Source organism: Athene cunicularia (genome assembly GCF_003259725.1).
Source record: "Athene cunicularia isolate RWA chromosome 1 unlocalized genomic scaffold, athCun1 chr1_part1, whole genome shotgun sequence".
Lineage (NCBI taxonomy): Eukaryota > Metazoa > Chordata > Aves > Strigiformes > Strigidae > Athene > Athene cunicularia.
The window spans coordinates 90,250,057-90,272,677 of NW_020799091.1; the positions used below are offsets into that span (position 1 = coordinate 90,250,057).

Here is a 22,621-nt window from a genome sequence, read left to right on the forward strand (position 1 = left end):
ATTCTCTTATTCTTCTTTTCAGTGGACTAAAGAAAAGCAGGAGCAAGTAAATAGATTCCTCATTTTATGATGTGAGAAAGAGAAATACAAATGTGTGTGAGAAAGAGAAGTACAAATGTGTCAATACATTTGAGATATCTCTAAGTCCACTTTTAGCTTCTTTAAAAAGAACAGGAGACACTGTAATTACCCTGAAAAGCTTTTTGTAAATACGCACTTTTCTAAATCTTTTCACTGACCTTGTCTCAGAACAGCTAACAACATTGTTTCCCCCTTTTTAATTTCTAAGACTGTGACATAATTTTAATGTAGTAAATAACATTAAGAAGAACCTTAAATAATTGCCTTTTCAAAATGTTCCTCTCTTGTACAAGAGAAGGCTTCATTCTTCTTGTATAACATTTTCTGTATCCTTCTCCTGCTTTTGACGACACTTGTTCAGCATTGGAGAGGAAGAGAAGGCTAAGACAACAGTGAATCCCTGGAATGGAGCTTGAAAACTCCTGCTTTTCTCTCAGAGGTAAATTTCTTGGCTTTGCAGTAAGAAAACCTCTTTGTGTTGCATAAATAAAAATGGTGTGACAAGTAAGCTCAGGGACAAGAACCTCTGACTTGCAGCCCAATACTAACGTTATAAACACAAAATCCAAGTCCCAAGAAAAGCAGGTAGGTCCCAATCCTGCGGCTACTTGGTCACACTGATCTCATGAACGTTTCTGATGCACACTGAAAAAAACAGTTGCCAGGGTTATGTTGAATTTGAACAAACCCCATATGTCACATGCTCATCAAGCAGAAATTCTGAAGGAACGCTCTCAGATGAAATTAACTATGTTTTAATGAAATTAAAACAGCAGGCATAAAAATGATTTAGTAAATCTGCTTCGTTTCAAGAAGGAACGCTTAACAAGCTGAGGAATGGTTTAAAGAAATGTAGTGGTGCTATTGCTTCTGCAGCAGTTAGTGTATTTCTTCTTGCAATGTTGTTTTGCCTTCTTATTCTTTACCGCATGGAAACATGCAATTTTCAAAACATAACTCTGACTTTTCTCCCCTTTTCAGTGGTGGTGGAGAGAAACACATCAGTATTACAAGCCACATTAAAATTTGAACAGGGAGCCTTTTTACAGAAATGCCAGAAAGTCCTTAATTTAAAATGCAGAACATAAAAGATCTCAAACCACTAGAAAATATAGGCAGAAATAGGACACTCATATTGCAGTGGGTTCCATAAGTTTCCAATCGATGAAGGCAGTGCTGAAGTCTGTTTTTTCTCCGCCTGTGAGACTGACTCGAGGGAGCGGAGGAGGGGGGAGCTTGCGGCGCGGTCCCGGCTCCTCCCCCTCCGGAGAGCAGGTGCCTCTGGCCTCAGTAACCCGCCGGGAGGTCGTTGTGTGTTTGGTTGGGTTTTATTTTTTAATGCTTTATAGCGTACGTTACTATGAAAATTGAAGGTGGGGATTCTCGCCCGTCAGCGACACGGTTTGTGGATATTGTTCGGTAGAATGGGCTGATAAGGAACGGGCGTTGCGTTGTCCTCTTCATCACCGAGCAGGTGAGTAGCTCTGTGGCACTCATGTGAAGATCAGCTCTCAGCTGTGTGCCACCTAAAGTTTTCCTCCAGGATTTTGTTTTGAAAAACGTAGGCTCCTTATTATACTTCCACTTTATTATAGGACTATACAATGAAAGGAGTAGATGATGGAGGCTGAGAGCCACTTCTATAAACGCAGTTTGGGTCACTTACAGTTCTTGAGTGCAGCTAGCCCATATGCACTTCAGCATACCCAGTGTGGAGTCATACCACAAGGAGTAGTAAGTTAGGGGACTCTTGTGCCCCAGGGTTAGTGATTTTTGGAAAGGCTTGGGAGGGTTGACAAGCAGTTGGCCAGGGAGTAGCGTTTTACATGAATGTGAGAAGATGGAGGAGCAGATGGGAATATTACCTCTGAGGTGCACAAGTGTTACTGTTTTGCTGCATGCACTACAGGTGAAAGATCTGTGTGCAAGGTGCAGCCCACTGCAGTATAAAATATTTAAAAGCCCCGGGCTGTAAAACAGCTCAGAGCGTATGATGAGTGGATCCAAAAGGATGAAAGAAGTGATTGGATCATTGCCTAGAAATGTCAAGGTGAGGAACAGGATCTTTACCCAAGAGAGAAAACATGCAGTGTTGGAAATTTGAAGTTGGACATCCTGAGACTAGACAGAGGGTGCATTTTTTAAAAAATAGCAGCACTCACTAGACTAACAAGTTCATAAAGCTTTTTCATCATTAAAAAACTTTAAACCAAGGATGTTTTCTCTGTTTCTAACCATGACTTAGTATGGGGAAATCTTATGGGCTGTATGTAGGAGAGGCTGGAACAGGTGATCATAATGAACCCTTATTGCCTGTATTAGGCATATACTCAGGAAAGCAGTGTCATCTCTGAGAGCATACTCTCTACATATGTTCTTTTCTTCGTATATGTTCTTCTTCCCCAGATGCCATTAGGTCCAGGGGTCTCTGTGCTTCTGTTTTGCATCTAAGCAATTACAGTGAAGATCTGGAAGGTGAGAGTTGCAGTAAGAGTAGCTGTATGTAGATCTGAGTCAGGTTTGAGGAATGTAAGGCTGGAGGTGTGTGAGTATGATTTCCAGACAAAATTGGGGTGTTTAAATTAACATTTGATTTAACATGTTCATGTTTCTACACTGTCTTCAGCACTACGTTTACTGTTAAGAAATACTTATTATCATGTTTGGAATTCTATAGATTTCATAGTAGTTGAAGTTCTTTTGGGATGGAGAAATGCTTATTTAACCAAAACGCTGTAGCTGTATTTTTTTAGGGTGGAATAACGGTACATATGAAGGATCTTATTAAATGGTTTTCAGTGTGATGTTGCAGTCATGGAGTTGTTTGCTTGTCTACAAAACATGTTATTACATAATGTTGTCTCCTCTAAGTCTCCTTACCAAGAGAGACAAATTTCATATCTGATGATTAACTGCTGTCTGTGAGTAAGAACTTTGGTCCTGCAGGGTGGGGAGGGAGCAAGGGAATCTGTTTGATAAAGCAATGGCTGAAGACAGCTGCAGCGCAGGATTGCTCTGTGACCGAGCACTTTGTTCCCTGGTGTTCTATTGCTATTGCCTTGTCTACTGAATTTACTCTGTCTCCTAACCAAACTTCCTTTATGCCAGGGGTGAGCATGCTGATGTGTTGTCCCAGAGCCTGGAACCTTAGGAAAGCAGAAGAGGTAAGAACAGCTGAAAGATTAGATCTTAAAGAACAGCATGGGTTTGAGAACAAGGGCAGTAGGTAGGAGGTGTATTTGTGGTAGGCACAGGAAGCTGATATGTATTTCTTTTTGGATATTTAGAGTAGCTTTTCTTATCTATTCTCTATAGAAAAACCATGTAAACATATACATACAATAAATGCTAATGAAGCCTTCTGCCTTCTTCCTGTTCCAAACAGTCTGGCTCTATTGTAAAAAAAAAAAAGTCTTTTTTAAGCTTGTATCTTAGTCTGTCCTGGGTGTGACTGCGTGGCCCCATTCTGTGTGGCTTTCCATATGCTGTGGCACAGCTTGAGAGCAGAATCAATTGCTCAGGAGCTGAATTTGCTTGGTTTTGTTTTTGTTTTGTTTTATTTTTTATCTTTACCTCAGCCTGCACTGAAATATCTTAATAATTAAATTAATCTGTACCTTTTTATTTTCACTGTAACTTTTCTCTGGGTATGCTTTTTGTATTGCTTAGAAACAAAATTGGATATCAGAAATGAAACAAAATTTCACTGTGGTTTGTACTATATTCCACAAATGCGTATTAACAGGAATCTCCATAAATGAGCATGTTATTTATTTTTAAGAGAGTTGCACTGCATCTTGACTTCAATGCATCTCTGGAACATTTAAATTCTCAACGATTCCTCATCGTTGATAAGTAAGTTCTCTTTTCAATTGCTCTCTATCTTGGTTCCAGGTGAATTTGTCAGGGTTTTTTTGTGAGAAATTGCCTTTCCCCACAGTGATTTCATGTGATGAAGAATGCTTTTAGGAGCGATTGCATTTTGTGTGGGGATAACTTGTGATCTGAATGCAGCTGAATTTACTAGTCTCTCACCATTAGTACTCTGGTAACTTTTGGATTAGATTAATACCTTTTACCTGTACAGCCTCGCAAACTGTGAAAGTTGCAGTGTATCAGCAGATCGGAGGAAAACGTGTTTGCAGCATGAATGTCTCAAAGTTTTTATGTAATGTATTACAGGGATGGGGACAATGCAGGAATTGTATACAGCACCAGCGCATTTCCAAGGGTTGAACAGGATAGTTGAGCTTCAAGGAAATGTGTTTTTTATATGTATGGTACAGAATTTGCAAGGTATTATCTGAACACCACAGAAGCAAACATCCATGACCATGGGAACACTGTTTCCAAGGATTCTGCTATTAGACAGATTTCTGGGAGAAAGCACTGTTTGAAAGCAAGCCATTTGTCATTTGAAGATTTTCATTTGCAGTTAGTACATGGCACAGTTGATGGCTTTTTGAGCAACTGTATGAGTTGAATCTGATCTTGTCTCCTTATTTCTGGGGCCATTGCAGAACTCCAGAAAAGATCAGACTTAGGAAGGGATGTACTTAATATTCCTTGTAAAACCCCATTCCTTTTCCTGAAGCTTGACACAAAAATCCCTAGCACATGGTGGGTTGGGGAAGAGAAAAATGGAGGAAACAAGGAACTGAATTCCCATTCTTGCAATATTAAACCTGATAAAGATAATAAATAGGTTATTATCCTAACAAATACGATGCCAGGTGTTTATATGCGCTGTTTAGAAGGCTAAGAGAAGCGTGAGTCATACATTCAATTAAATGAAGATCTGTTGTAGGAATTACCATTCATTCACTGTAGGCATTACTGTTAACAATAGTACTAATTGCATTATTGAGAGTGTTAACATGGACAGGTGAGAACGTAAGATTTGTATTGGGAATGGGGACTCTTCATATTGTGCAAAGTAATCCAGAAGACTGAAATATGATGAAAGTGAGTATTCTCGAAACTCATAGACTCAAAACATATTTGGGTTTTACATTGGAGATTAATGGTCAAACATTGCAATATGGATGCTTGCAGCAATATGTTGCATTGCAGAAGGCACTTTTTCTAACAGCTTTTTCTACACTAGCTGTTGTTTCTGTAAAATTTTTCCCAGTTGCTAAGTGTAAAAACAGCTTCTTTGACTTTTGTCATGCTCTGGAGTTGAAGTACAGGTATATACTTCTCTTCAGGAGTACTTCTGTCCCTTTGGTCTATGGATAAAATACACAGTAGACTAAAGTAGATTAAGACAATATAGTATTAAAAATGTCCATTAACTGTTGGCATCTGTATCTAGATTAGAGCCCTCTCCATTGTTATTACCAGTGTTAAATTTTAGAGGGGAAAAAATAATGCAGCCATAGCTAGGTTTTTTATGGGACTGGTTTTAACCTTGTCTAGTTTTGAAACCCTTGCTGTTAGAACAATATGAATAAGTAGGATGCAGTCAGGAGAAGAAAAATCATTAATGCACTGGAGAATAACGATTTATTAAGTAAGACAGAAAATCAATAAGCTATGAAAGCTATACCTCCTTGGTATTTTCTGCTTCTGCTGTGAAGTGATTATGGCAGCAAAGAAGGGTGGAGAAGTATGAGTAACCTGTGCAAATACAATGTCATCTGGCTGGTGCTGTGGTGAGTAGGGAGTGCCCTGAACGACTAGGGTATGAGGAATTCTGCATGCTGTGGTGCTGCTGGTATCTTTGTAAACGCTGTGCTTCAATTAGTGTACGTTTGTCTGGCTTTGGCTTTTCTAAGTGCAGAACCTGAATGGAGGCCATTCTAGGTGAATTTAACTGCGTATCCTCCCAGTATTTGGTCTGTCAGCATTTCACACTAGAAATAACATTCCTTTGGATTTCCTGTTTTTCCTGTATGTCTTTAGGCAGGGGGTTGTTTTGGTTATGATTGGAAGAATCTTTAAGGGAATTGTTTAAACAGTATCATCCCATGATAAAGTACAAGTCCCTCTTGATCAAAATTTAAGATTTTTTTTTTTCTTTTTAAATGACACAATCTGTGATTTGGCACTAGTTTGCAGTTAGCCCTGAAATCACTTTGAACGTGACCTTGGTGATGACATTTCATTTCTATTGTGGAAGGGAGCAGAAACATGTCAGAATGATTTGGGGGACATGAGTTTTCAACGTGCACGTTCTCAATGAAGTGTTTACTTAATGTAATTTTTTTTAATATCAGAATTGAAATTATGAACTCACTTCTGATTAATTTTGTGCAAATGTTTTAATGTTAGCTTGCCACATCATGTTGCCAAATATGATTAAGACTGTGTTACGAAGTAAAAGCAATTCAGTGTTAGGCTGTAGGCTTGATGGAAGACATGAACGTTAATACCTGCAGAAGCCTTCTCACTAATTAGTGAGGATAATGCTGATGATTGCTGCAGGTGTTTCTAGTGTAGTAAATGTTCTAAAGGATTTCTGTTCATTGTCCACATCCTTCAGCTTCCAGTAAGATTGTAGATGGTTTTAATTGACCATCTACAATGGTCGTGAATTAACAAAAGCTAGAAGTTTCATTTGGTACAGAGCAATCAAAAAACCACATATTACACACAGTATTTACAATAAACTATTCCACTATAAACAGCTTGTGTAATCAAAACTTCTCCCTTTTTTGTTAATTCAAGAAGAATTAATACATGTATGTTCCTATACATAGAAAACTCTCTCGAGTTGATTCCCAAACAGAATTTTTTTGTTAGGTAACTATGCAAATGTCTTCTGACAGTTATGCTTGAGGACAGTGATGAAGTAATGCTCAGTTATTAGTGCATAAATTACGTGAGAGAGGGCTGAAAGCTTTCTTTCCATTACTGCAAATATTCTTGAGCCTTGCTGTCATTGTAAGATCTCCCACTGTTATCTTTCCACTTATTTTTTTGGTTGGGGGGGGGGGAAATCGAAAGACCTGTAAATCATAAAGGGTAAAATACATAGCAAGATATTCTTCTTTCAGTATTGTAAGCAGATACTTGAACATCATTTTGGGAAGGAAGGCACTAAAAATACATATATGACATCTTAAAATGGTGTTATGTTTGAGTTCCTGGGGTTAAATAATTCTGTCATTCTCTTATGAGATCATAAGGTATTTTCCTTTACTGCAATACTAACATGTGTACCCAAATAGCAGTTTTTAGGCAAAAGAGTAACAGCAGAAGGATTATATAATATCCTGTCTCAAGGGGTAGGAGGGAATAAGCAGGAGGCCAGTCACAATTAACAATCTGTTTTGTGGTTTAGAAAGATTTCTCTTTGCCTGCCAATGGGTTTCTCTATTTAGTTTTGAAGGACCTCATATACCTAAGTAGTTTGTGGTTTGCCCTTAAAAGCTACCTAGCATAGACAGAAACTTGCTCTTTTGAAAGAGTATCTTAAAATAGCAGTGGAAAATACCTCTGATATTAAAGTATACTCCCTGTGGTATGATAGTCTTTGTTTACTGGTGAATATGGGTAGTGGAGAAGAAAATGAGATGAGTTCATGGCTCCCTAAAAATACAGAGAATCTTTCAATTGGTCAGAGTCAGCATTCAAGCAAATGCTTGTGAATTAGACAAATGCCAGTTCCTTTTGTATTATAAATTTTCTGCACCCTTAAATTAAGGGACCGTGACCATATTCTTTGCATTGACTATTAATACGTTACAACTTTTCTGTTATTATTTAAGGAATCCCAAAGTGTTGATCCACCCAATTTATTACTGCTGTACCTCTGGTTAATACCTACTGGAGTCTGAGGATGTAGATTCATAAATACACAGCATAGTACAGCATAATTTTGACTTTCTGCCTGGGGATTTTGTGGCACTTCAATAATATGATTTTCAGTAGTAGAGGCTGACTACTCCAACTATGTTTTGAAACCCTATAATATAAAGAAATGTAGATGGCAGATCAGCATGAGACAATCTGTAGAAACAGTTGAGCCGTAGTGATCATGACAGTGTCGTAATGAAATGCTGTTGTGGTCCTGGAAAAGTCCAGGATTCTCTAGAAATAAACAGAAATATTATCAATTACACTTCTTAGTGGACTTTAGCTGAAAAGGTGTCCAGTGATTCTAGTAGAGGAAGAGTATGCTTTAATGTGCTCAGTGACTGTGCTTCTTTATAGCAACTCCTTGGCTCCCTAAGACTTTTTTTTTTTTTCTCTCTCCTTTAACCATTGTAACAAAACATTGTATTAAAGTGAGTTTGAGGGAAACTAAGAATGAAGCGGAGCCAAACTGAACTGAACCGAACAATATAATGACAATTCTTTTTCCTTCAGCAGAGCCATACCAGTTTATATTACTAGAGGAGCTGAATCTGTGTATTTAAAGCAATTTAAACTGGGCTTTTTGTTCTCATGAAGAATTCTGTCTTGCCCAGTGGATGAGGGGAGCCTTTTTAGTGTCCTTCCAGACACAAATTTATATGGGTAATTCCCTCACACACATGGACATGTGCACCCCTGCACATCTTGAAATCTGCTGAAGGCTGATAGTTCTCAGTCTTCTATGAAAACTCAAATCATGTGAAATTGATATGCACTTGTTCATGAGGTCAGATTTTAATGACAAGCTTGAAAATCAAAGTAGGCTTTTCAAGGTTTGTGGTAGTTCTGGATTGGAACAAAATCTGTACTGAATGGATCTGAGTAGGTTTTATACTAGAGTGAGCTTGAACAGCATGATTGTTGCAGCCATGATGGTTGAAACTCAAAATAATTGACTCAAGCTTTAGCAAAGCCAGATAATTTTTACATAGCTCTATTTCACCCTTAGAGTCCCTTTTCGAACCCCCAGTACAATAGTCCTACACTCTTTTATTCTAGTAGAGCACGAAGGGACAGAGTGACTACTTTGCCAAGCTACTGCTACACCTGCCACACTAAGAGACTGCAAGTATATATGAGTCTGGAGACCTCATGGAGGTGGGGAGAAGCTGTGACCAAAAGGAAAACAAGAAAGACAGGTTACCCACTTACTGAAGGAGAGCAGTCAGCCAAGGTGAAAACAGCAGAATAGTAATTAAGACTTGCAACCATTAACTGCAATATTTTGAAGTGAGGTTTCATGACCTATGCTAGTGCAGTTTTTCATGTTCTCTGAGAGCAAAGCATAAGAGTACTCGCATTAGGTCAGAAGAAAAATCCAGGTAGGCTGATGTTTCTGAGTATGAAGGAACAGAAGGAATGGGACAAACACTGAATATCACATTCATTTTTCTGCCCACAGTTCTCCATAACTAAATGGAACAAGGGCCCTTATGCTTCCTCAGTTAACTTTTTGTTTTTGGATTATTAAAACTAATAGATCCAATAGAAGTCTAAATATCAAAGCGAGTTTTCTGAATTTTGTGTAACCTCCTGAATGGAGTTGTTTCTATATTGATACCCCAGGGTATTAGTCTTAGCTTTCAGTGCCTGGCTCTCTCAATTTACCCATTTAATTAACTTTTAAACCATTTATAGTATTGACTTAGACAAGAAAGTCATCAAATGAATTATTTGTTTGGGTATGTTTCCTTCTTTTTGCAAAGCAGTTTCAGCTCTTCCAGAAACCTGAATTTCATCACTTAAGGGGTGGCACAGATGTTTATGGAAGTCTTGAAAGACCCTCCCTTCTGGTAAGGGTGGGAAAAGATGGAATGAGTTGATATGGATATATTATAAGTGGCATGACTAGTGATTCTTATAGATCAGGTTGCCCAGTATGTTTTGCAAAAAAGGTTGTTTTTATTTTGTGGCTTGTTTTTATTTTTCCTTCCCATTCCCCTAGAATCAGCCCAAATTTAATCCTTGTGAAATTTCTGTCTTCATGTATTCGGTAGCTCTAGCAAGTCTTTATCAAACTTGTATGAGCTATGCCTTCTTCTACAAGCTTAAAATGTGGTTTTAACCAGATAAATTTTAACAGCATATGCAAAAAGATATTCCCTGATAGAAAAGGCTCCCTATCCTCTTTAAGTTTGAAGTCCCTGTCCTACAACTTGTATATGAATTTGTGAAAATGGGAATTTCACAAATTTTTACTTGCTCTTTTCAGAAAATTTTGCTAAGATATGTCCCAAAATATCAGTGTGAGTACCATGGAAAACTTCCCCTCTGATAGGTAACTTGGCAAAGTTGTTAGGGAAATGACTTATAAAGGATCATTTCCATTATAAAAATGGAAAAAAAAGTATTGATCAGTTTCTAATGGAAAGGCTTCCTGACCCACCTAATGTTATATGCAAACCAAGAAAGAAGGGACCCCATTTGCCACAGAAAATAAATGGGTAACTTCAGCAATTTGACATAATGTGTGCATTTTGGTGATATGTCTGGTATATCCATAATATCAGTGAGCCTCATGTTTCTTGATATATTTTTTCCTTGAGATAACCTCTTGAGGCAAGAGAAGGGGTTGTCCCTGTGTATGCTGGGAGCTGAAGTACAGAGAAACTAAGAGATTTGCTGTGGTTTACATGTGGTGGAAACAGTTTCTTCTTAGTAGCAGTCTGCTGTTCCTCTCAGAGGATTATCACTTTTTGTGTTTTTACATGGTGATAGGGATTCTCACGAGCAGTGGTGAGCTGATGATTTACATGACAGTGTATCACAGAACAAAAGCGTTGAAGAAATTCCTAAGAATTTTGGGATTTTATAATAATTTACATGGAAATTATTTGCATTGATAGAACTTCTATTTTAGAAGCTTCTGTAATAAATTACTGAGGAGATACAATCTGACTGAAGAGTTAGAGAGCACCAAATAATTTTAAACCTGCCTTATCTTTGAATGCCTTTAAATGAATTGTAGTAAGCTTTGCCTGCTACTGCAGGAGAAGGGAATATTTGAAAAACCGATGAAAATTTCAGAGGGCTCAGTGCAAGCAAGATGTTAGAACATGTAAATTGATGAATGGATTTTGAGAATAGTTTCATGTGATGATATATATGTAAATGCATATAAGTATTATGTTTTTCCCAGCATTCTGGTGAATTTGACAGTCTGAGTCCCACTTGCCCAGTTCTGCGGCAGCATGGAAAATGAGTAATCTGAGTAATCTGTGGCTAGCAATGAAGTGATCACTTAATCCTGATTTCTCATCTATTTCTTCAGGCTGGAGGGTATGTTCCAGTGTCTAAAAGCATTCAGATACTTCTGTTCCCTTTGTCTCCACAATAGGTTGTGACTAATCTTCTTGTCAGGTGGTTTGTAACAGCAATAAGGCCTGCACTCAATACATCTAGGATCAGTGGATTCATTTATTAAACCAATTTTAGTCCACACCTAGAGACCTGGAAATCTAACTGCCTTTCCTTTTGCCTTTATGGGTAGGACTTCTCTGTTTCCAAACATTTGGACTGTGTATAAACAATTAAGCTTTTTTAATTATTATTTTTTGTTTTAAACACAGTATTTCTCAGTATCCTGGCATTCCCTTCACAAAGAATGAGGAGAGCATCCCACGGGTGAGATCATCTCCCATCCAGTTCCTCAGTGATTAGCCAGAGACAGCTGCTTCTTGATCTGCCTGCAATCCCAGGGAGATGCTAGTCTGGCCCAGTGAAACAAATCAGATTTTGCACACATGTGGGCAAGGTGTCCTTGACCCAGGCCATCTCCAGACCTCTTCTTTCTCTTCTTCTAGCATGCAGGCTTGTGTCTGTTGTCATGTCACAGGAACACATACCTCTGCCTTGAGCCATGAGATGGATGCTTCCTGTACACATCAGGTCGTTTGGATGGGTTGGATCTGCACAGGGAAACTCAGCTGGGGATTGGGCTTCCTAGTGTGTTATGACCCAGGAAAGGTGCTCAATTGTGGTGCTGCACAATAAATTTTATCCTCCCCAGTTACTTCATCTGCCCAGTGTGTGGTGAGCTGACCAGCTGCATTTGTTCATGCAAGCTCACAAATTAGGAGAAAGCACTTGGATTGCTGTGAAGGGGATATAACCATAAGAGATCCTTAGATAGGAGTTGAATGATTCTTATAGGTGAGATTTGATAGGTCTGCATTTCTGGTGATAAAATTCCCCTAAAAAATAGTTTCTGCTGTTGAGAAATTAGGTCATTGATATAAAGAAGTAATTTAATTCCTTTTTGTATGAACTGATGTTGCATCTGCATTCAAGCTGTATGCAGAAAATGGGATTTTTTCAGGTGACACTGAAGAACTGTGAGTGAGTAAGCCTTGCATAAGAGACTTAACTATGGTTTGGATTTTCATTAACATAATGGAGTGCCTCTTGGGATAACTTTTTGTACTGATGCATGTGAAACTAAAAAATTTGTTCCCTAAGGTTTTCTGTAGTGCCCATAGCCCATTGCAGCAGTGGGACATGAGAATCCTACTGTAGCATGAAAAAAGTAAAAACATACCACCATCACTCTACGTGCATGCCAGTCCTGCAAGATTTTGTATTTATTTTTGAAGCTGGTTGAACTTCAGTGTCTTCATGCACTGAGTCTTTTGGTGTACTGCTAGCAATGTTAAACTATACAGTAGAAAGAGGCCATCCACTCATTTTCCACAGATTAGTGATCATTGCTGTAGTAACTGTATCTGTTTATTAGTTTACCACATCTGCTGGGTAACAGCCAAAATATATCAGTTAATTTGTGATGTCTTGGTCATAAAATTCCATGATCTGAAGATTGATCCTTTTCATAGGAAAGTACCTTTCAGTCTGCACCCCTTTTCCCTCTGTTATGCACCAAAGAGAGTGCCCAAGCTCTAATTTAATTTAAGAAACACTTAAACTGTTGTTTAATGGAGTGGTGTTCCCTGCCTGAACACCACATGTTTCTTTATGGCAGGAAACCTTGCTGAGGATGTTGTATGCAAACAGTTCTGCATCCTGTGGTCTCCCTGTGACTGTTTGAATTCAAACTGTGTTTAACCTATGAACTGGCACAAGTGTGTTGCAGAGCTGCACGATCAAATGGGCTGCTAAACAATACTGAATTTAATCAGAAAGGCCTTCCATCTGCTGTTCTGTATTGTTTCGAAGTGTATGATGCTTCCATTTTTAAGACATTATTCAGTATTGTACAGGTAGGTTATAGATTTAAGAGATGAAGGAGTGAAGGAAGGAAGGCTGTCAAGCTAAATATGTTTGCTAAAAGTAACAGAGTTTCTAGGACTTCTCACTTAAGAGGGGAAAGAACTCCCCTTTCTAAGGGTGATCTAAAATACTATGTCAGTGAAATCTTGCACTTTTCTTAGTAGTGGATTAAAGTATCAAAGACAGTGTGGCCTTCAGGTATTAGTTTTAACAAGTATTTAACACTGAATTACCCCTACAGAGAGAGTGCAGGTTGATGAAAAGGATCAGTCTAGCCTCTGTTGTTGTTGGGTTTGGTCTGTAGTTTTTTGGGTTAAGTTTGAAGCAGTTGAGAAGTAAAAGGTTCAATAATCTGTAACTACATACAGTCCCCCCAGATTGGAGGAGAATATTTTATCCTTTTGATATGCTTTTAATAGCCTGAGGTGTGTTCTTTACGAGGCTATGCTTTTTGTTCAGTAGCTGATGTGTGGCAAAAATAAATCTTACGTTGTTAACTTCTGGTTATATTTTCTGCTTTCAAACAGTGGCTTGAAACTGTAATGTATGTTGTTAGGTGGATTTTACTGCTTCGTCTTGTGCGTTATACAGTCCTAATAACATTTACTCTAACTGTACTTTGATTGTTTTGGGTTGGTTTTGCATCTTTTTGAAAAGCTTATATAAAAAAAAGCTTACAGAAATATGTATTCCTTATTGTCTTCCAAGATGTCATCTCACAGCTGGAAAGGCCATTTAGCTTCTGGGGCTGACTTTCTTAGTGTCTCTTGGTATCCTTTAGTTGGAAATGATTAGTTTTACGATAGTGCTGCTGCCTTTAAACAAATCTTGCGGAGAACAGTTTCAGATTTCCGGTTGATTTTAGATGCTCTATTGAATCTGAATATAGAAACTTAATCATGTTGCTTATTAACCAGTTTTCCAGTTTATCAGTTTACCTGTTCACAACTAGAATCATTGCTCTACAGTTCTGCAGTGATGTGTGTATATGTGCATATACATATTAAAAATATGTAGTGAGTAAATGTGAGGGTTTTTTCCCCCCTAAAAAAGACATTTTTTAGCTTTTTGGAGTGCATAGGGAGGCCTTTGCAAGGAAAGAAGAGGATGAGTGAAGGGTTCTTGTTCTCTTTAACAAGGTGAAATATTTAATACTTCAGTGCCTGACACTCAAAGGTTATGGGAATCCATAAGTTTCTTTACAATCATATGGGATTATGGATGCTCAATATACTGGAAAAATAAGGCTGTCTGTAGCTGGAGTGTCCAGCCATCAAGATATATTAAGTTGCCCAAGTGTTTGCTGTCCTGTCATTAATTTAAATGATTTTGTTTTTTTCTATCTAAAACTTAAGGTAATGTATCAAAAATACTATGTAGATCAGTGTTTGTAAGGTACTTGGATACATGTGTAGAAGTATAATAGAAGTAGAGTCTTGTATTAATTCTGTATTCAGAAGTGAGAAAATGTGCTACAAATGAGGCATGGGATATATATATGCTGAATGGTGAAACCTGAAAGAAATTCTGGGCAGCTGCCTTGCTATTATCTTTCCTGTGTCTTGAATGGAACAGGAGTCCTGTGGAAAATAGTATCTGTGGTTCTGTATTTTCTCATATTGCTAAGTGAGTGGAATAAAAACTGACACATTTTTAAGGTGCTGAACAGTTCAAAGTCTGCTGTCGTACTGCAGGCTGTGCCTAAGACTTTATGCCTTAGGGGGGGTTGTTTTGTTTCGTGAAGAATTCTAGGATAACATTCACAATATAGCAACGACTGCCTAAGGGTTTTGTGCACACACACAAGCTTAATTGTTGAGGGTTGGAATAATACTGGTATTCACAAGTGGTAAAGGCAGGAGTTACTACAGAATATTAACTAGGGGTGATCAGAAAGTGTTTTTGCCAAGACCTCTTTTTTTGTTTGCATTTATTTACTATGGTTTCTGGAAACATTACTTTAGGGGCTTTAAATAAGAGGAAAAGATATACGTTTGAGCATGCTGATTTGCAATAATGATAAAAGAAGGAATAAAGATGTAGATACAGTCAAAATCTTGCACCTTTTTAAAATTGAGGAGGCTTGTTGTTCTGTCACAAAATAACAGACTTCCAGTCCTGATAGGTTCTTCCTGTGCAGTCTCTGAGCAGACCCAGAAAGTTATCAGTACCCGGTAGTCTACACGTGGAAATGAGAGGCAGCATTTGCTCATGAGTGGTGTTTCACTACCAGTGGACTGGGAAGATCACTTGATCTAATAGTGGAACATGTCACAGAAAAATTTCTGTCCTTTTCTCTTCCTCAACCATCTGGGTTTATAGTGTAGGGAGGCATTTTTTCCTAGATTTTCTTGGAAGATAAGCTAGTGTACCCCAGACAAGGTGCATGCATGAATCCTTTTGAGAGTGCCTGGTAGGCTGAAGAGCATGAGCTGTGTGCAACAACGAGCTGATATACTAATAAATGTGGGGAAAATAACAAAACCTACCACAAATCTCTGTGCTCTGAGTCAGTGATTTTAACTTTTCAATAGTCCTAAGCTAAAACTGTCCTTGTCACTGAAGGCATCTATTAAACTTTAATTGCTGCACATGATATGTAAGGAGAAATGCTCACCTGTAGAACATGGGTATCTAGCATTTTATCACTGGAAAAATTCTGTTCACACTGATAGATTATTAACCAGGCTTCCATAAATGTATCCTTAGCTTCTAAAATCTGTACTGGTAAATGAGGAACTTGGCTTTACAGGTCAGGTTGTGATGGGCTCTCCAGGTGAGGGGAGGACAACCCTTTCATGCAAACTTTGGCTGCCTACTCTGTACACTGGATCATCTCAGAGTTGACCTGTTCCCCTCTGAAAGATCTTTCATAGAGTTCCTGCTGGAAATGTACGTCAACTATGCTTTCCATCTCAAACCCAGACCAGTCAGTAGTTTGACCCTCACATAAGGATACATTTCGGTATTGTTTCAAGTGGCATAAGCTGTCTGTATTGCAAATGCAATCAAAAGGCCAAAACACTTACTATGCAGATTGCAGGAGTAAATCTTTGCCAAGAGGAGGCAGAAAGCTGCTACAGAAAGGTCATGTTATGATTAATATCCTGTGAGTGCAGCTCTGCACACTTTCTCCTGAATAACTTCTCTGTTGCCCTTACACTTAAAAGCTACTGTCCCAGTAATACATTGGCTGTACCCACCACCTGTTCTTCCCAAAGCTTGGAATAGTAGTTCTAGGACAGGTAGAAAGTCTGGAAGCCCACCTCCAGGTTCTTGAACTCTTTTGCTTATAGTGCCACTGGAATTACACATCTAGCTGGAAAAGAGGGAGAGAGGTATCAAGTATGGCAACAAAGGGAATCTGAAGCGAAGAGAAATAATTGAGGGTTTGTCTGTGTTGGAGTAGGGCTTCTGTGTCTTTCTGCTGTTTATACAGCACTACTAGTATATGGAATTGCCTTGACATTTCATGGCCAGGAGGATAGATGAGAAAGCTTGTGATCCTTTTCTTATAGTTAGCGTAACGTATTATAGTATAGCGTACGTTAGGTAATCTTTACATTTGAAAAGTCAGATTGCTAACAGAGATGTATTGAAGCCTCGGGTCTCATAAGGTATTTCTGTGATGGAAATTTGTATCTTCTGTCATGTCCTATAAGGTCATCTTTAGCAGCTACATTTGTTTCCTTCTAGTTTGGAGGAGTTCCCACACAGTGATCCATTGTGCAGCTTTGAACTTCACTCCTCCAGCACTGTGCCTGGCTGCTGCTTGCTGGCCATGGTTGAAGACTCTACTGCTAAATCTCTGCTGTTGCTTTTTGTGCAAACTAGACTGAAGCCAGGCAGTCTGTTCAGCACTGTCAACTTCAGCTGCATGCCCTTTTCTCAGGAGAGGTACATCTGAGGCACTTGGATGGGCTGTGCTGAGAGGGCAAAGAGTTTTGAAATGGCTAAGAAAATCATTCCAGATGTTCCCTTTGAACAGTATTTTTGGAGGAATCTCAATTTTCTTTGCTTGTTAGACAGTGTATGACAAATTATGCTGATCCCTGTGTATGCTGCTGTCATGCAGTCTATATAGGTTTTTGCTGAAGTTGCTCATTGGATTCATTGCGGTCCTAGAAGATCAGACAGCAGCATGTAGTTCTTTTCTCACTGAACTAAGTTCTGGTCCTCAGTCATAGATGATATGCATGGCTGCTTCCCACAGACCTTTTGCTGTTACTTTCAGCTGTCCTGGATAGACATTTATATTACAAATCTCACCCTGAGAAGCAGAGGGAGCCTCCACATATTCCACTAATTCCTCTGCCCTGCTGAAAGTGATCCTCAGGACTCTGATAGCTCATGCACAACTCAGACTTCAGACAGGCAGCAGTGTAACCTGTGAAAGTGAAATTACATTTTCTAACTGGATTTTTGTGGGTGTTTTTCCTGCCTGCTACAAGAATTTTGGAAACTGATATGCTTACAAATGTAGACTTTCCCGCCATGCCCATTTTGAGGTAGACCCACTGGGACAACACACTGATGCAATTTCATGGCAAGATTTAAGTGAGCTGTTAGCTTTATTTATTGTTTGTAGAGATAAACATTGTACATTGTATTTAATGAAAAACAAAACAAGGCAACACTCCAAAATCATCCCACTTTCTGATTAAGCTGTTTATATCCTTTGGTAGGTTTCTGGACAAATGTCCTTGTGAACATTTTATAGAGCAAATGAGAAGCAGGATGTGTTTGCTCGTGTGATTTGTATGTCTGCATTTGAGGTAGTCATGCTGCATCCCCTTCACAGTCAGTGGAGAGAAATAGATGCTTACTAGACAACGATTCCTTTGACCTTTTTAAAATCTTCTCATGAAGATGAGGTGAGTCATGCCCTAGAAATGACTATTTATCTCTGTCATTTATAGAGCGGGGCTGGGATGACTAGGTCAGAATAAATAAGAGAGATCATAGAACAGGATCATAGGATGACTTGAGTTGGAAGGGACCTTGAAAGATCATCTAGTCCAACATCATTCCTACTCTCCTGCCTTGGGCAGATGAATCTTCTAAAGATTTTTCACACTCCTACAGAGATAAGTCATGTAGTGTGTGATTATATACCTTTGGTGTTCGTGAAAACAAACTTATTTTCATTAAAACCTGAATCCAATTGCTTTGCTAAATCAAATAGAAAGTTATTATCACATGTATGTGTTACAAACTGACTTCTTAAAATGGGCTGAGTCAGATTTTCCAATTTCTTTATTTAGCAAGCGGCAACAAGCAAAACAGCTCTGGGTGGCCAGGGAGTCTCCTGCTCCAACAACGGCCCACACCTCTCAAGGAATTATGTCTTAATTTTATACTACAAAGCATTGCATATTCATTAAACGCCTATACATATACATTACCTAAACCTGCCTACTCCCGCTTCGTATGGTAATTAGCTTATCAGTCCTTTACGCTTGCGCTGATGCTGCTGAAAATTACGGGCCGGGGTCTTCAAATCATGGGGGGTGGTCTTCAGGAGGAAGGCTGTAGGTCCTCCTCACAGTGTACTTTTCACCCTTCGCCTGGAATGTGGTGATTTTACAAGCTTGCAATGCCCTTATCAGTCTAGGCTCATTACTGGTCTTGAGTAAGGAGATTTATGGACGTCCTTGTTCATGCTTTATAAAGTACAGACACTTCTCTCTGCCCCCCCTCCCCCTTTCTTTCACTCTTTTACACAATATCATTTTATCATGTTAGTTCAGTTAAGCACTTGCTGTTAGTTCTATATAATGTGCAATAGTTCATACGACAGTTCACCTTTCCATTGTCTTTTCGCTGATTTTGATGAACAGTGTACCATCCATCACATAGTGGATAATCAGTGTTACTACACCATACTGTTGCAGAAAGGCATACGAGCACCTAGCATCTAACAGGCTGAAATAACGGACGACGGGATTTCTCACCTCCTACACACACCACACACACATTTCCTCATTCGAAGCATTCACACACAAGGTCTGGGTTCCCTTCTCCCCAAACCCAGAGAGGGTTTCACTGGCTTGGTGGATGCTTTTCCAAATGGCTGCTTTTCTAAATGCTGGTTTCCTCTTCTCTGACTCCACAACCTGGCTGTAGTTCCTCAGCAACATTCCTGCAGCCCTTTGGCAAAGCTCAAAGGTGGTGATTTCATTTTTCTTTATTCACGAAGAAAGCAAAGTCAATGACAGAATTTTGTCAAGTGTACTAAACAGCTTGATAGTCAGGAGTTGTTCTGCAAAATGAAATGCTTGATAAAGTCAAAGCACTTTCTTTGGAGTACTCTTAATTCAGCAAATTAGTGAAAACATTTGAACTTGAAGATTTACAGACAAGTTTCTATTGAAATTTTTTAAGAATACTCATCCATTTCTGTGGAACATACCTGCTGATGCGTTCTGATTAGAAATTTCTGTTGGAGAAAAAAAATCAATATTTCAGTCAGTTGCTTCCTGCAGCTTGTCACAGTTTGAGCCCAGAAAGCAACTGAGCATCACGCAGCCATTTGCTCACCCCTTCCCCCTCCTCCAGTGCTGGGAAGGAGGAAATAAAGCAAAAATCTTGGGAATCAAGATAAGGACAGGGAGGGGTGTCTCATCCATTACAGTCATGGGCAAAAGAGAGGCTTGTTAGGGGAAGAAGAACACTTTATTTCAAATGCTGACAAAACCAACACTTAACAGACAGAGTGGGACAGTGAGAAGCATTACCATATCTTAAAAATACCTTTCCCACTCCTTCCTTCTTCCTGGGCTCAGTTTTGTTCCTGATTATCTCTACCCCTTTCCTGCAGGGACAGTGAATTGAGGGGTTTTTGGTCAGTTTGCTGCTCCTTTCTCCAAGGGAGGGGGAGAACACTCCTCCGCTCCACATGGTATCCCTCTCATGGAAGACAGTCCTCCACAAACTTTGTCATGAGTCCTTCCTAGGGGATGCATTCTTCTTGAGGTGCTCTGGTGTGTGTCATCCCTGTGTGTTGCAGTTGTCCCAGCACCAAACTACAGCAGCAGGGTCTTCTGCCCACAGAGTTCTGGCCTTCTTCATGTGCAGCTGCCCGCTCCAGTGCGGGGTCCTCCACAGGCTGCAGGCGAATCTCTGCTCCCACAGTGACCATCATGGGTGGCAGGGGGGCAGCCATGTGTCTCACCATGGGATACAGAGGGGATCTCTGCTCCAGCACATCTCCCCCCTTTCTTCCTCCTTCTTTGGACTGACCTTGGTGTTGGCATAGGTTTCTTTCTCCTAACTCCTCTTTACAAGTCCCGAGTCCCTCCCAGATTCCCCTTCTTAAATGCGTTATAGCAGAGGCACGGCCACCATCACTAATTGTCTTGGCCTTGGTGAGAGGCTGGTCCGACTTGGAGCCAGGGAGCTTTTGAGAATTTTCTCACAGGGGGCCACTGCTGTAGCCCCCTCCCCCACTACTAAAAACCTCACCACTCAATCCCAGCACACAGCTAAAAGAAACAGATACTTTTCTTTGTAAGAACATCTTGTTAAGTAATGAAAATAATCCTCTTGTTTGACCATGTATTTTCTACTTCATGTTAGATGAAAAATCCTGTAATAGCACTGCAGTACAAACTGCTGCCCCAGGCATCTTGTACACAGTTACACATGATGGTTGCTGCCCAGAACACCGGCAAGTCCCAGTGAACAGGAGACAGGGTGCTTAAGGAGGATGGAGACAGGCCATGACTAGATCACAGAGCAGTAGCTGCTGACCAGTAACATTGATGATAGAGGCTTTCAGATGTCCAGTGTGTGCTAGTTCATTCCTGTCTTGTGCATCCTGGTGTCAAAGGCAATTGTGTCATAACATAATACATACTAATTTAATTTCTCCTAAACTCACTGTGTTGGTACTTGTAAGAAATGCTAGTGGTTAGAAAGAAGGATTAGGAAATTTTCTGGCATTGTACTTGCTTTCTATTTCCAAGAGAACTCAATATCAAGAAGTGATTTTTGCTCCCCAATGCCATGGCTACTTTAATGTGGGGAGAGGGTGCTATGAATTTTTAAAAGTAAACAGTTGATAAACTTTCTTCAATTTGACTCAGTTAAATTTTATAACTGTGATTCTTTGTTAAATTTATAATTTATCCAGCTATCAAAAAAAAAGGTGTGCATTAGAATTTGGTTTACAACTGTGTATAAATCTGTTCTATGCTAGACCTCAGTTCACTGCTTTTCATTCCATTTCATCACAGAAAGTATAGACACATAGGGAAAAACTTAAACATATTAAAGTTCAGTATTGAATGAACACTGCCTTCGTGCATGCTGTGACTAAGCAATAAGATTGAGATGACTCAAGCCCAGGTCATGTTTTCATGGATGATTTAACATTGCACAGATGATTTTTTTTTTTTTCCTTAACAATAGCAAAAATATTTTTCCTTCCTTCATTCTTTGGTCTGGAGCTATTTGGTTTGTTTAATTTTGCAAGCTGACGCATTGAATTCCATTTCCATTCTTACCCAGGGAGGTATCATCTTTTCTGGTTAAATGCTGAGCCAGAAAGGTGAACCATGTTTACTCAATCGTGAACAAAACAAAAGAAAAAGATTGCCACACTGTTGTGTCGTTCTTCCCACTTCTTTCCTCCTGTTTGTAAGAATATTAGCTAAAGGAGTGTAATATAGAGATTATTAGATGTTTGTTTATTCCAAAGCGTCACCTAGGGGGTTAAATTATCTTATTTGTTTTGTAGGATCTCTGGGGAGCGTGGGCTTGAGTTCACAAGTGAATGCTGTCTGGTGTACTCTCTACCTCTGTTCTGTTCTGCACTTGCTCCCCTGCCTTCATGCACACTTGAAAAATAACACAAGGTTCTTGAGGTAGCAGCCAAGTGGTGTGCTCCATAGGGAGCTTTCACTGGCCTGTAGTGTTGCCTCTCACTTGCAGTATGAAACCTGATAGTTTGGGCAGCTGTATGAGCCTAAAATTCAACAGCAGGGAAACAGAAAATGTAAATTAAAAAAAAAATGCTTTTTCACGTTACTTGAAGATTATTATAAGGGCTGAAAAGCAGAAGGAGACCTGTAGTAGGAGCATTGTTTAATGAACACTCAGACTGGTGGTACTCAGCTTAGTCTTAGCTCTCTTATTTGTATAATCAGACATGTTAATTTAGTGCTTACTTACACAGTAAGGTGGAATACTTCATAGACTTAATGAGCTTTAACATTATTGCTTTAGTTTTTAAAGACTTAGGATTTTGTTTTTGAAATGTTATCACACTAGTGATAGAAACTAGATACAGCTTGAAGACATTGTCTGGTTGGAGAGAGATCTGCAGTCCTGTAGGTATATGACAGCTTTGCCAAGACATTATCAGAAAGCTGGAATTGTGCCTGACCTAAGAAATGTACTGCTTCTGAACCCATTGTTTTTGTTTGATTAATGAATCTGAGTTTTTCTGATT

General features: G+C 39.2%; 1 protein-coding gene across 2 annotated transcripts in view; it reads left to right on the forward strand.

Annotated features, from left to right (window-relative positions):
* The first annotated feature begins 1,342 nt into the window (after positions 1 to 1,342).
* The window catches only part of SYTL5 (synaptotagmin like 5), a 91,872-nt gene continuing 70,593 nt past the window's right edge, over positions 1,343 to 22,621 (forward strand). For both annotated transcript variants that reach the window (XM_026844362.1, XM_026844371.1), the window contains exon 1: positions 1,343 to 1,555. The gene's annotated coding sequence lies outside the window, so the exon portion shown is untranslated. The remainder of the gene's footprint in view (positions 1,556 to 22,621) is intronic.